The 11,562-nt window shown below is 49.0% G+C and overlaps 1 pseudogene; it reads right to left on the reverse strand.

Moving 5' to 3' along the window:
* Nucleotides 1-497: 497 nt before the first annotated feature.
* Nucleotides 498-11,005, reverse strand: LOC109756256 (wax ester synthase/diacylglycerol acyltransferase 11-like; annotated as a pseudogene).
* Nucleotides 11,006-11,562: the final 557 nt, after the last annotated feature.

Raw genomic sequence — 11,562 nt, forward strand, 5'->3', positions numbered from 1 at the left:
CGTCCTTGATATAACCCGGCCCCTCCTGGGCGGGTCATATCCAATAGTCATATCCCCAACACTGACCATATAGATCAAGCGAATTTGCATTCGAAGAACAAATGTTTAATTGTCTCATCTTGATGACAAAAAACACATCTCATACTTCCTTGCCAATTCCTAGGTGCTCTCCTTGGGAACCTTTCCCGTAGTTGTTGTGTTGCCAAGAGATGGTTGGTGCTGATCTTTATAATTATATTACCTTTTTTTGTTCTCTAGGCATAACTTCAGTATTGTATGGCTCTGCTATTTGCAGGTCTTATCTATTATTTGCGTGCATTGGGTTGGTTATATGCATCCTAATTATGTAACGGTCGGGGGTGTGCTCATTCTAATTGTATCCCCTCGATGCCAATTTATGACTCAATAAAAGGCACCATTTTTCGGGTGAAAATTGTTTAGTACCATTTCTGTCCGTAAAGTAGGAATGTATCCACGCTCAATTATGTAGTAGCCGGAAAATCTTGAATACAAATCTTACCGTGATTAGAATAAACAACACATTAAGATACAGCCACTGATGCACGCAGAATTAATAGTAGACAAAACATACTAGCGGATATAGTGCTTTTACCGATCACACACAGACACACACGCACGCACGCGCGCCTATCCAATTTTCCACTGCACTCTCACGTGATCCGGATAGATGTTTTTAATGTCTTGAGGCCAGACGCGTCCTTAATGATCTTGACGGACTTGACAAAGTCGTCTAAAAGCTCATGAGAATCTGGAAACTGTGCATCATCAACTGCCAGAACTAATTTCATAGTGCTGCCGTAATTTAGGTAGTGCACGATCAAAGCCTATAACACATCAAGAAAATAAAATGCAAAATGGATCAGATATACTATTATAGAGATTAAATTATGATTTATTGTGAAAACAAATAATAATCATTTTGCACAATAAAAGTTAGACTTTACTTTCGCTTGAAAATATAAAGGTGTTCATTTTATAACACGATGAACATAATTAGATACATAATTAGGTAAACTACAAACTAATTTAAACACCCACCATTACATGTACAATTGTCTTTCCATTTACTTAAGAGAAGGTAAGCTTAATCTTTTATGAAATGGGAAGCTCCGGAAAACCAGAAGCTCTACTTATGCATTAAAGAAGATATAATGTATACATGGCTTGCGCCTGACAATGACTCCACCACCTTCTTCTGGCTGGGTAAATGGACACTCTCCGAACCTCTAGCCGCTGCATTATAAACAATTTTTAATCACCACTTCCACCAAAATTCCCTGGTCTTAGAGGATATATGGGATCGAACTTGGCTTACATAACCGACTAACCTCAGCTAGTAACTATGAGCTTGTATCTCTAAGATCTTTTATGCAGCGTGTTACAATATCTTCAGAACAGGACTGTAGGACTTTAATCGATGGATCAACATTCACCACCCGATGTTGCCCTCTCTTCCTGGGTTGATAGAACCCAAGTTGGACATTGACTGGGACTCACAAGTGCCAATAAAATTCAATATATTTGGCTAGCTACTTCACCTCGACAGGCTGAACAATAAAGAAATTCCCTACCGCAAATCCTTGCGCCACTCTAGTGCTACTGAAGGTATATAGAAACTATTCTTCGCATGTTCGTTTGGTCGGAGAGTATAGTGTGGAATTCTTCTCCGCCCCACCTTTAGATAGTTTGATAATAGTTTGTCCACTCCGACGCTGCATGCGGTTCCTATCTTTAGTCTGATCCTTTATCCTCTATCTTTTTATAGAAGATCACTTGGATCGTCATACCTCGGATGTGTTCCACAACATCGACCTAAGGAAGCTTAGACACCAACAAATATGTTTGGTAGCTTGATGGTTTAGCCTATGTGGCTTTTTAGCTTTTCATAGCTTCTAGCTGAGGGTGTATTCTGGGCTTTAGCCCGCAGTGGTCTTCCCCGGCGCAGCGGCACCTTCGGCAGCGAGGCGGCGGCTCGTCAACATCCCTCTGCCCTACGGTGGCTACCAGCCAGCAATGGGGCTCCGAGGCGACGTCCAGCGAGCCTGGCCCCTGCAGGATCCAGATCTGGCATCTGCGGGCCTGTAGGGCCGATGGGCCTGGGCGGGCCTCGTCCATCGTTGGTGTTGGCGGCCGGGGTTGCGGCGAGAGGCTAGTCTAGGCAGCTTGGTCGGCGGCGACGGCATTCGTTATGCGGCCGGCGGCGGCCCATGCACGAGAGATGGAGGTCTTCGATCAGATCTGGGTGAAAACCTGCTATTGGCTATTGCCAATGGCCGACGATGGCGACGCTGTCTGCGTCGTTCCCTTCCTGAAGGCATCGCCGAGGAGAAGTTCAAGGCCACTCTCTCCTACCTCCGGGGGAAACCCTATATCAGTAGATCGGAGGACGGCGGCTCTATGGTGTCGTTTCCCCCTTGGGGGCGTCATTCTTGGAGGTGCACACGGGCTCGAGGGACCAGAGGACGGCGTCTTTCATGGAGCGGTGCTTCATCTTACACATCGATGGTGGCGGATCTCGGCGGCGTGGCGCTGTGGAGACTCGGTGTCTGATGCGCGGAGATGGACTCGCGCAGAAGGAGGAAGCTGTCTGGCGTCATGGTGGCGTTGATGGCAGAGAGGCTTGGCAAGGTCGGTGCTTCAGTTCTGCTCTGAGGATGGACCGAGGGATGATGGAGGTGACGGACCTTGCAGCGTGCGGTGCTCACTGGGAGTGTGCCGGACCGGTGTGGGACCCAATCCAGGTAGTGGCTTGGATGGGACACCCGGCTTTAGATGTTAGGCTTTGGTGCGATGTATGTTTGGTATTAGGCCCGGACATTCGGCACACCTTCATCAAGGGAATAGGAGTAGCAACGATGTTGCCAGGCTTATTGATGTATCACCTTCTATGGTCTTTGTGAATAATTAATAATATGGTTGTATGCATCATCCAGATGCAGAGGCCCGCTATTTAAAACTTTGACTATAACTTGTCTAAGGAAAGGGGAAGCAATGGTTGTTTTGGGAACCATATATATGTGGTTGTTTTTTACTCAAAGCAACATAAGAAGGCATCTGTTTTGGATGTAAGAACATAAATGACTCACTTGAGGTTGCCCAAAGATGCTCATTGCCATGCAGGTGATTGGGTGCCCACATAACGTTATATGTTCAGCTGGCCCAACAACGTTTGATACGAGTATGCTTGTACGTGTGGAAAAGCGGCGGAGGAAAAAAGCTCCTATCTGCTTTCATTGACAACTTGTAACATAATTAGAACATGAATAAAAAGCCATAGTGCTACGTATTCCGCATCTGTGCAATGCAGTCATGGGAAGAGCATACAAAGTACAAAAGAACAGGAAATATATATACCTTGGCACCAAAGTATTCCACAAAAAAATTACTGGCCACGTGTGCGTATTTGACTTCCAAAGAGCTCTTTTTTCTGTTTATAGACCGTGTTGCCTTGTTAGACGTATTAGGGTTTGGAACAATGCTCGATACCCTTGGTGGGTACGGCTGTCATATATTTATAAGAGGGAACCGTACAAATACAAGTTGTGTTACAACACGTATATCTAATATATACTTAGTCTAACACCCTCCATCAATCTTAACTATGTCCTGAAACACTCAGAAGGTTAAGATTGCGACGACATCCTTCAAAAGAAGGCAAGGGCAAGGGTTTAGTAAAAATATCAGCAAGCTGATCCTTCGAAGAAACAAACTTAATCTGAAGGAGCTTCTGAGCAACACGTTCCCTCACAAAATGATAGTCAACTTCGATGTGCTTCGTTCGGGCATGAAATACTGGATTGGATGAAAGGTATGTTGCACCGATGTTATCACACCAAAGAACAGGCGGCTGAGTTGAGGAGACCTTCAACTCTCGAAGCAATGACTGCACCCACATGATCTCAGCTGTGGCATTAGCAACAGCTTTGTACTCAGCTTCGGTACTACTCCGAGACACCGTAGCTTGCTTGCGAGCTTGCCAGGCGATCAAGTTAGGCCCAAAGAACACAGCATGTCCCCCCGTGGATCGCCGATCATCAGGACAACCAGCCCAGTCGGCATCAGAGAATGCTGAGATCAGTCCAGAACGCGCAGGCTGAAGATGGACCATATGAACCAGTGTGACGAACATAGCGCAAGATGCGCTTAACAGCCGACCAGTGAGAATCACGGGGTGCATGAAGGTACTGGCACACACGGTTAACTGCAAATGATATGTCTGGTCGAGTAATGAGCAAGTACTGCAGTCCACCCACAATGTTGCGGTACTCTGTGGCATCCTCAGGAGCAAGCAAGTCACCAGCAAGAGCTGTCAGTTTGTGTGTAGCAGACATGGGAGTCGTAGCAGACTTGCACTGCAACATACCGGCATGACGCAGGAGATCCTGAGAGTACTTCTTCTGAGTAAGAGTCAAGCCCCCTTCAGAATGAAGAACCTCTAGGCCCAGAAAATAATGCAGTCTCCCAAGATCCTTAACAGCAAACTCAGCACCAAGAGAGGACACAAGCCGGTCTGTAGCAGAAGCAGACGAACTGACAAGGATGATGTCATCAACATATACCAGAATGTACATAGTCACCTCAGGTCGCTGTAGAATAAACAGAGACGTGTCTGCTGTAGAAGGAACAAACCCATGCGCACGAAGAGCAGCGCCAAGACGGGCATGCCATGCACGCGGGGCCTGCTTCAAACCGTAAAGAGCTTTGACAAGACGACATAAATGATGTGGCTGAGCAGGGTCAACAAAACCTGGCGGCTGACGCATATAAACCTCTTCTTCCAGAACTCCATGGAGAAAGGCATTCTGAACATCAAGCTGTCGAAGCGACCATCCGCGAGTAACAGCCAAAGAGAGAAGAACACGAATCGTAGTTGGTTTAATAACAGGACTGAATGTGTCTTCATAATCAATGCCATACCGTTGTTTGAACCCCTTGGTAACCAGGCGTGCCTTGTACCTCTCAACGGAGCCATCAGCATGTTTCTTCACCTTGAATACCCATTTAGAGTCAATGATATTAACACCAGATGGAGGTGGAACAAGACGCCAAGTGTTGTTTCTTTGAAGGGCATGAATCTCCTGCTCCATCGCAGCACGCCAATGCGGGATGCCAAGCGCCGCTCGAAAATGTCGTGGTTCAGTCGTAGGGTCAGCCTCAGCATGTGCCACACAGGCCGCAAGCCACGCGACAGTGCCGTCAGTGCGCTTCTTCGGTTGGAAGATGCCACTTTTGCTGCGAGTATGGGGACGCAGGACGACAGGCGGAGGTGGCGCTGGAGCTGCCATACCAGAGGAGCCACTATCCATCATCGGCGAGGAGGACGCACCGGCGGGCGAGTCAACAGGCGCATCCGGTGGCACGGTCAGGGTCGGCGAAGACAGACCGGGCGTGATTGGCGTCGACGGACCAGGCGACGAAGACTTGATGACCTGCGAGGCCTTCGGCTCAGGGGAGAGCGCCGCGGGTCCAGCCGGCCCGGCCGACAGCTCCGCAGGTTCGGCCGGCCCAGGCGACAGCGAGGCCGCTGGCCCCGGCGACTTGGTCACCCTGTCGGATCCTCGTGCATGGGGCATGCACGCGTGATCGACGTCGGGGTCAAGCGGGGTAGTGGCGGGGGCAGCCTCGTCGAGCGCCTCGTCCGGCGTGGCAGCAACTGGCGCAGTTGTGGCCATATCATCATCCAGAAGCTCAAGTCGAGCGCCTCGTCCAGTCCCTGCACCATGGTTAGGCAACAACAGAGGAGAATATGCAGCATCCACAAATTGATCAGGCAAAACTGGAAAAGAGTGCAACTCAGTGACGGGAGTATCGGTGGGTGATGTGAGCGTGGAAAACGGGAAGACAGTCTCATCGAACACAACATCACGAGAGATGTAAACACGATTTGACGGGATGTGAAGACACTTGTAACCTTTGTGGAGAGGACTGTACCCAAGAAACACACATTGTTTAGATCGATACTCAAGTTTATGCTTATTGTACGGACGAAGATGCGGCCAACACGCACAGCCGAACACTTTGAGGAGGGAGTAATCTGGAGTTTCATTAAGCAACACTTCGAGTGGAGACTTCATGTGAAGGCGTCGTGTGGGAATCCTGTTTATCAAAAAACAGGCAGTAACAAAAGCATCGCTCCAGAACCGAAACGGGACAGAGGCATGTGCAAGAAGTGTCAGGCCAGTTTCAACTATGTGACGGTGTTTGCGCTCAGCTGCACCGTTCTGCTGATGTGTATGAGGACAAGACACACGGTGTGAGATGCCAAGCTTCTGAAAGAAGGTGTTAAGGTTACGATACTCACCCCCCCCCCCAGTCTGACTGAACATGGATAATTTTGTGCTTAAGCAATCGTTCAACATGTGCTTGAAATTGCATAAAGACATGAAACACATCAGATTTGCGCTTAATAAGATAAATCCAAGTAAAGCGACTGAAAGCATCGATGAAACTGACATAATAGTTGTGACCACTAACAGAAGTTTGGGCATAGCCCCACACGTCTGAAAACACAAGCTCAAGAGGAGCCGTGACAACACGACTTGATACAGAAAAAGGCAACTGATGACTCTTGCCTTGTTGACAAGCATCACACACTAGAAACTCCTTATTACTCGATTCAACAGGAAGATGATGGCGATGAAGCACATGGCGCACAATGGGAGTAGCGGGGTGGCCAAGGCGAGAGTGCCACTGTGACGACGACACCCGAACACCACTGAAAACTTGAGAGACTCGTGGCACATCAAGTGCGTATAAGCCGTCGCGAGCTCGACCACTAAGAAGAACGTCCCTCGTGTCCCGGTCCTTAACAAAAAAATGGAAAGGGTGAAACTCAACAAACACATTGTTGTCACGAGTTAATTTAGGAACCGAGAGTAAACTACGTGTGACTGAGGGAACACGAAGGACATCAAGTAGATGCAAGGTTTTAGTGGTACGTGAAAGAAGAGATGCCTGACCAACATGTGAGATGGGCATACCTGATCCATTGGCCGTGCGAACCTGATCGTGACCGGTGTAGGGCTGGCGAGTGGCCAGCTTGTCAAGCTGACTCGTCAAATGGTCCGTAGCGCCCGTATCCATGTACCAGGCAGGATCCACCGAGTATGAAGGAGTGAACCCGGGATCCGGTGTAGCGAGAGCAGCTTGCTTTTCATTGCCCTTCCCATTGTTCCCAATGCCAAGAAAATCTCGTTTAAAGCGACGATGGCAGCGAGACGCCAAGTGCCCCTCGATGCCGCAGAGTTGACACTCAACCCCACCACCACATGCCTCGCAGTGGAGCCGCTTGCGGCCAGCCGGCGGAGGTGGAGCGGGCGGACGGGGCTGGTTGCCTGAGGTCGGCGGCGCCTTCTGCTTGGCACCACGGGCGCCCCCGCGGAGAGCAGCGTTCGCAGAAGGGCCCTCCGTGTAGACGCCAACGGAGCGGCGAGCAGCGAGCCTCTGTTCGGTGTTGAGAAGGCGTGCATAGAGATCGCGAGGCGGCATCGGTGTGTCACGTCCATTAATGTTTTCAACGAGAGAATCATAGTCCTCATCAAGCCCACTGAGAATGAACGAAGTAAACTCCTCATCACGAAGAGGCTTCCCAATAGACGACAGTGTATCAGCGAAACTTTTGACCTTGTTGAAGAAGGCCATGACGGAGAGGTCATTTTTCTTGACCTCACCCAGCTGGTTACGAATGGCAGAGGAACGGGCCAGCGATTGCGAGGAAAAGCTGGAGTCGAGCGTGGCCCATGCATCCCTCGACGTGGCGGCAAAGACGACCATGCCAGCCACGGATGGAGTGAGCGACGACTGAATAGCACCCAGGATGGCTTGATCTTGAGCAGTCCACCGACGATGAGCAGGGTTGGGGACCATGACAGAGCCACCATGGGACGAGGGTACCGGAACCATAGCCGGAGGGCACGGCAGGGAGCCATCAACATATCCTTCAAGGTAGTGGCTACGCATCAGCGGCAACACTTGAGCGCGCCACAGGAGATAGTTATCAGCAGAAAGCTTCACCGTCACTAGATGGGCGAAGTGAAAAGGCCCTGGTTCGGCCATCGGCGCGGAGAGCGGCAGATCAGGCGGCGGACCAGGCGGCAGGACAGCACTATATGGGATTAGTGCATCGGCCGATGGTTGTTGATGATGGCCATAAGCCGCCGAGGAGTGCGCACCATACGGGAGCGCAGGAGGAGCGGCGTACATCTGGGCAGCGGCGTAGGACGTCGGGGCGGGAGCAGCATACGGCGCATACGACGCAGCCAACGGCGCGAGGTAGGGCGCCGGGTACGGGCCGCCGTACGGCGCCTGGATGGGAGCGCCATAGGGCCCCGAGGCCAGCGGCGCATCGTGGTACGGGGCTGGAGGACCACCGTAGGCCGGCTGCCCATTGGCGCCGTAGGAGGCCGGTGGTGGAGGCGCGTCCCGCGACTGGATCGGGGTGGCCGCGATCGGAAGCGCAGCAGGCGACCGGGGCGGCGGCAGCATGGCGGGCGATCGCTGTGGCACGGGAGGTTGTGATCTCGACGCAGTAGATCGGGCCCAGGCAAGTGGAGGCGACGCCAGGAACGGCGACTCCATCGCCAGAGTGGAGAGAGGCGGCGCGGCGGCGGGGGCCGGCGCGACGGCAGCGGAGGCGGCGGAAGCGTGACGCGGATCGAACGCGTCGTCTGATACCATGTTAGACGTATTAGGGTTTGGAACAATGCTCGATACCCTTGGTGGGTACGGCTGTCATATATTTATAAGAGGGAACCGTACAAATACAAGTTGTGTTACAACACGTATATCTAATATATACTTAGTCTAACATGCCTTGTGAACATACTCAAGGAGATCATCGTGCAAGGCTATATGAAATGGACATATGAGAATGCTAACTTGATTCCCTGTCTCTACCTTGGTAACATATGTCTGTTCATGGTTGGAACAACAAAACATTAATAAATTAATATTCTGTAAAATTGTGATGAAGGCGGATGTTATAATGCTTAAGTGGCATTTAATTGATATTTCTCACATATTTGTTCAGAGAAAAAGGAATTTCTTACTTGTCGGCTAGAGAGAGGCCTTATGTTGACAGGGAGGATTGATCGCAAGTGGATTCTCTTAGTTTTAGCATCACCTAATATTGAAGACAATAAAGCCAAAAGTTTTAGTTAGATGTCAAGAAAACAAATATTCGGAGCCGTTGTCAGAGAGATCACGTACCAGATTTCCTGAAGTAATATTTTGAAAGAGCTGCTGAAGTCACGCCAACTAGCACGTCGTTGATAGTCTGCGAACACGAAAAAGAGAATTCAAGAGATCAAATCAAGATGTCTATTTGCAGTACTATTTCACTTGGTCAAAATAAAGTTCAAATGGCTTTTGGTACGCAGTTCATGGCAGTCTTCATGAGCTTGACGTCATCAAGGTTAAGGCTCCGGTGCACCAAGCGCTTGCGGCGGGGAGACTTGACTTTGTCCGGCACACGGGTGAACATCGTGCGTGGATCTCTCAAGAACAACAATGTCGCATTAAGTAGCGCGATATCCACGAGTGTGTGCCACACCAGCACAAAGTAAGACCAAATCCACGCTAGGTAATCGCCTATCGAAGACAGTGGAGGCCGTGTCCGCTGCTGGTAGATCGCGCCTGTTCGTCTAGGCAGCGGCGGCATGGCCGGCAGCCTAGCTCGATCAGCCGTGCTGCGCGATGAGGCCATGAGGAGCGTCATTATAGACATGCCGTCGCCGATGGAGTGGTGCAGTCGGAGCACTGTGGTGGACGTCGCCTCGGAGGTGGCAAAGTCGAGGAAGTGGAACTCCCAAAGCGGGCGGGACCTGTCCATTGGGAGCGTGGATAGGGATGACACATAGTCTTCCACGGCCTTGTCTGGGTCCGAAGCACTGACGGCAGGATCCAGTCTTGGGAGGATGATGTGGTCGTCCAAGTTCACCGTGGTTTGCACCCAATGCGGCTTGCCATTATTGGAACCATCCAGTACCTAGACATGGATGTGTTAAGTACGATCTGACAGGGGAGGTGTATATTATTTCTGTATTATATTTCTTAGACTACCCATAGTGGGAGTAAGATAGATAGTAACGTCACACATATCTAGATAAAATAGATGATATGGCAAGCAATAAATAAAGAAAAAGAGGCATGTGGTAACATAGCTAGTTACCACTAGTATAAGTAACATCACACATATCAAGGCAAGATGAGTCTATAGCCTAATAAATAATGTGTTGCATGTTACCATACAAATGTTACTCCCCACTATAGAGGTAGTAACATAGCATGTTACTACTCTATATTACTACCCATTGTGGACTACCCACACTGGGAGTAACATAGGTAGCAACATCACACATATCTAGGTTAAATAGATGATGTGGCATGCAATAAATGAAGAAAAAGATGAAAGTGGTAACATAGCTAGTTACTACTAGTATGAGTAACATCACACATATGAAGGCAAGATATGTCAATAGCCTAATAAATAGAGTGTTGCATGTTACCACACATATATTACTCCCCACTATAAAGATAGTAACATAGACTAGTAACATGCCCATTATGGCTACTCTATGTGTATGTATGGGTTAATGGTACGCATAAACAGTACCAGTATTGATTCTTTATACATAATGTGGATATGTAAATTTATAAACAAGCCAAACTATACAAACAAGGAAAACTGCTGGAGCGATATCATTAGGTGCCAAGAAAAGAAGTTTCTAAAATAAGTCACCTGGATGCTGCGGAAGCGCGGGAACCGAGGTAGTTCTGTTTGGATGCCGGCGCGGAAGACGGGCAGGTTCACGGGCGTGCCGAGACCCATCACGAGGACGATGTTGATACCCCATCTCCTCCATGACTCTTCCGACAGGGCTCATGGGGTCATCTGCCGTGGAACTCTCCGTTGACGACACACGGACAGAGAGCGGCCGGTTTGCCGGAGTGGCTACGTTCGCTGCGACTTCCATCAGTGGCTACTCGCTCGGCTCCCAGCCCCCCGTAGGTGTATGCGACGTACTATATAGGAATGGAAGACGATGTGCAACCTGAGACGTGCAATACTGTACGTAAGGAGTAGTTGATAAGCTTCCATCCGGCGCCTGCAATACCTACTTAATCATGATAATTGGTAATGAGTGAAATGCACGCATAACCACTAAACTTTTTGGTCTCGGCTCCACTGCCTCCCCTACTACCTAACATATAGATGACACCTAAGAAAAAAAAATGATGTGGCAGCTAATTAATGAAGGGAGAGGCAAATGAAGTAACATGTCTAGTTACTCATACTATGGGTAACGTCACACATACCAAGACAAGATCAGTCTATAATGTAATAAATGAAGTGCTACATGATATTACACATATATTAATCCCCATTGTATAGGTAGTACAAGACCAGTTTATGATACGTCTCCGACGTATCTATAATTTTTTATTGTTCCATACTATTATATTATCTATTTTGAATGTTTTATATGCATTAATATGCTATTTTATATGATTTTTGGGACTAAACTATTAACCTAGAGCCCA

Source organism: Aegilops tauschii, chromosome 2 (assembly GCF_002575655.3).
Source record: "Aegilops tauschii subsp. strangulata cultivar AL8/78 chromosome 2, Aet v6.0, whole genome shotgun sequence".
NCBI lineage: Eukaryota > Viridiplantae > Streptophyta > Magnoliopsida > Poales > Poaceae > Aegilops > Aegilops tauschii.